Source organism: Benincasa hispida, chromosome 8, assembly GCF_027475165.1.
Source record: "Benincasa hispida cultivar pf3 chromosome 8, pf3_genome.v1.1, whole genome shotgun sequence".
Taxonomy (NCBI): Eukaryota; Viridiplantae; Streptophyta; class Magnoliopsida; order Cucurbitales; family Cucurbitaceae; genus Benincasa; species Benincasa hispida.
The window spans coordinates 46,165,352-46,169,043 of record NC_143485.1 but is presented as its reverse complement, the minus strand read 5'-3'; the positions used below and the strand labels follow the sequence as shown (position 1 = coordinate 46,169,043).

Sequence of the window (3,692 nt, the reverse complement as noted above, 5' to 3'; positions counted from 1 at the left end):
ATTTCCCTTACTTCGTCTTCTTCTTCTCTGTCAAGTATTTGGGGAAATTGCTTAACGACCCGACCCCCTAGGACTTAAATTAGGCCGTTACTAAACACATGCATGCATGGGACTTAAAACGACTCTGTTATGATGAAATAAATGCTAATTAAATTAGGTAAATTTAAAAGATTTTGCATTTAATCTCAAATATTAAAAACAACGATAGGATACCCATAAATCATAAATAATAATAAATAAATCTGGAAGCGATTCTTAATATTAAGTTTTAAATATCAACACTGGAAGCTAAGAAAAACATGAAAAGAAGTTTAAATTTCATGAGCGGAAGCATAAAACTGGTCACAGTGGCTCGATCAAGAATTCCGCTCGTCATTCGTCGACGCGTCCCTAGTTTTACCTGAAACATAAACATGAGAAAATGGTGAGTATAAAATACTCAGTAAGTAACCCCACTACTGGGGTCAGGCTAAGCATCTATGTCCTCTAGATGCCTACCCTAGTGGAACATATTGATGACATGCAGAAATGCATGTCATCTTAAGCCTTTTACTTAGAATTATGAAGGTTAGAATTATGAAGGTTGTTAGGCAGAATATGCGTCGATCATGATAGGAATTCACGAGAATATGAGTGCGTCGATCAGCATGTCGAATCTCAGCTAACCCTTTATTTTGCGTTAATTATGCGTTCAATTTTCTATCTTTATAGTTAATGCAGAAAATGAACGCAAACGCGAAAACCGGACCACTGCATAGACAACCACATGCAGGGAAACACTCCATCACAAAGGCAAACGCATCGATCAACGCATGGATGTTGCAATAATCAGCCATATGCGTCACCGCAGCTATAAAGATTGTGGTGGTCGTGTAGAGTTGCGGTGGCCCGGTTTCCGCGTTTGCGTTCGTTTCTTGCATTAGCCATAAAGATAGAACATTGAACGCATAATTAACGCAAAATAACAGGTTAGCTGATATTCGACATGTTGATCAACGCAAACTCATATTCTTGTGAATTTCTATCATGATCGACGTATATTCTGCCTAACCTTCATAATTTTAAGTAAAAGGCCTAAGATGACATGCATTTCTACATGTCATCACATATAAACTGCTCTAGTCCTCCTGGGACACGTACATACATGAAAATTTTGTTTCTATCCTACTGTAGTTAGGTATGCTCACTACCTCTAGTAAGTCCCGTAGGACCCACAACCACTTGTGAATCCCGGAGGAAACACAATCTCTTACATACACGTGGTTATGCATACACCACTTTCGTATACACATAACTCACTTAATGTGTACCTCTTTCATACACATGATTACGTACACACCTCTTTCGTATACACAACCCACAGAATGTGTACCTCTTTCGTACACCTGGTTATGTATACACCTTTTTCGTATACACATAACCCACTGAGTATGTACCTCTTTCGTACACCCCAGATCCTCTCTATAAAAGGATGCGTACCTCTTTCGTACACATGGTTATGTATACACCTCTTTCGTATACACATAACCCACTGAGTATGTACCTCTTTCGTATACCATAGTACCCTCTAGGTATGTATCACTTTCGTACACACCAACCCTAGTACATCTCTTTCATGTACTAGCGCCCTTGGACGTGCATCACTTTCATGCAGTCATATAGTCTGGAAAGGAAAAGATATTACATCTAACTTCATATTACATATAACCTTCACATCATCATGAGTTCTCTAAAATCTCCTCATTGTCAACCTCATGTTAATTAACCTCAACTTACGTATTTATTCTAGTTTTAAATGGATCAACTGTAGTACATCACTTTCATGCACTAAATCATGTAAACAACAAAGGATTTCGTAATATATCATACAGTCTACACATTCTCATAATAAATCGCATAACTACATAGATCAGCAAATGTCTAATCCTCATCTAGCTTAAGGTATTCCAATAGGAGTGCTACTTAACTCATAATTTAAGGGTCATGCTCAATCATCATTTAATATAACTCATAAAATTCTAAATCAAGCTCATACATAATCATATTCCAATATATTACCACATACTCATATATCCATCATAAGTAGTCCATCCAACCTCAGAACAATCAAAATTATTATAAAAAAAACTGTTGCAGGATCCTCAATATTAAATCTATAGTGTATCGAGTAGTAAGATTATTTACTAGAGTTTGAGCTCAATCGAAACAAATTTATCCTCTATAGTGAAAAATCAAAATTAAACTCCAATCCTAAGAATATAACCCAAATAAAAAATTCTCAACATCCAAACTTCGATGAAACAAACTCCAGCTTCACTGATCGGCATCTCAATGCATTAAAAAAAACTTTAATCCAAAACTGAAACACAGTGGGCATCAACAGATTGATGTCAGAAGTAAATGGCATTCAAAAATCAACAGTAAACAACCCAAACTAAACTGAAGAAATCTTACCCAAATCGATCAAAAGTGGACGACGCTTGAGCTGAACAGAGGACGTGAAGAAGAAACTGAGGTGGTGGCTTTGGACCGCGTCGGACGGGCTCGCGAACAGCTGGGCTTCAGATCTGGGCGGACGAGCGGCTGGAAACTCGCGAACAGCGCGACGACCCACGAACGAAACGCTCAGTCTATTTGTGGCGACTCGCAGACGCGCAGGAGAAGGACAACGCAATCTGCTGTCGAGGACTTGGCCAAAGGAGACGGCGGCGGACGACTGGACAAATCTGGCAACGGCACCGAACCCACAAATGACAAAGAACTCGCACGACCTTAGATCTGGAACCCGCGGACGGCAGAGACTCGACGACAACCGACGTGATGTGAGTGGAGGCGTGCGAAACTCCGGCGCGAAGAGTCGGCGACGAGGAGAGGCGCAGACACGCGACTGAAAAGGGAGAGATCGCGCAGTTGAGGCCGCTGGTGGCACACGTTGCTCGCGGACGTAAACGTTCGGCGAGACGCGCAGAGGAGATCGGCTGGGAGGCGGCACTGAGCGGCTCGAAGGGTGCGGCGGTGGCTAGGGTTTCTACGAAAAGGGGGGAGGCGCGGTGAGGTTGAAGAAGAAGAAGGGTTTAATTTGTTTTATAAAAAAATAATAAGAAGAAGAAATAATAAAAAACTAAAAAACTAAAAAATGAAATAAAATAAACTCTATTTTATTCCTTTACTTATTCCAATTTATTTTATCAACTTCTTTTCTTTCCCAAAAAGTGAAAATAACACCTGCCATTAATTTCTAAATTGAACAATTTTATAAGATCAAAATTAAATTCTTACACTTACACTTGAACTCCAAAATTCCAAAAATGTCCTCCACTAACAAAATTATTGAAATTACACTAATACTAGAGAAAAAAAATACGGGGTGTTACAATTGCTCTGTCAGTGTCCTTGTTGATTGCAATATCAATGTAAGTAAATCATAATCCCGTTACAGCCTTGACCTTCTTGCCTCTTTGGGTAGCAGCTGGTGGGTTAGCCTTCCCTTGACCTCCTTTGTTCTTCTTCTACTTTTTGGTGCCAGAAGAATAGGGTACATACTTGGTTTAAGAGGTCGAACGTCTATGGAACTTGTTGGAGGACGAGGCAACGTTTGCCTTACCCTTCTGTTCCTTAACTTTCATCAAGGATTAGTAAGTCTGTAGCTTTTTTAGCAAGGTGGTCAGGTTGTAGTCAATCTTGTTCATAAC

The 3,692-nt window shown here is 39.8% G+C and overlaps 1 long non-coding RNA gene across 1 annotated transcript; it reads right to left on the bottom strand.

Annotated features, from left to right (window-relative positions):
- Window positions 1–200: 200 nt before the first annotated feature.
- LOC120069297 (uncharacterized) lies at window positions 201–3,178 on the bottom strand. Its single transcript, XR_005479500.2, has 2 exons — window positions 2,455–3,178; window positions 201–400 (listed from the first exon to the last, which is right to left on the bottom strand). It is a non-coding gene; the product is annotated as an uncharacterized LOC120069297 (long non-coding RNA).
- Window positions 3,179–3,692: the final 514 nt, after the last annotated feature.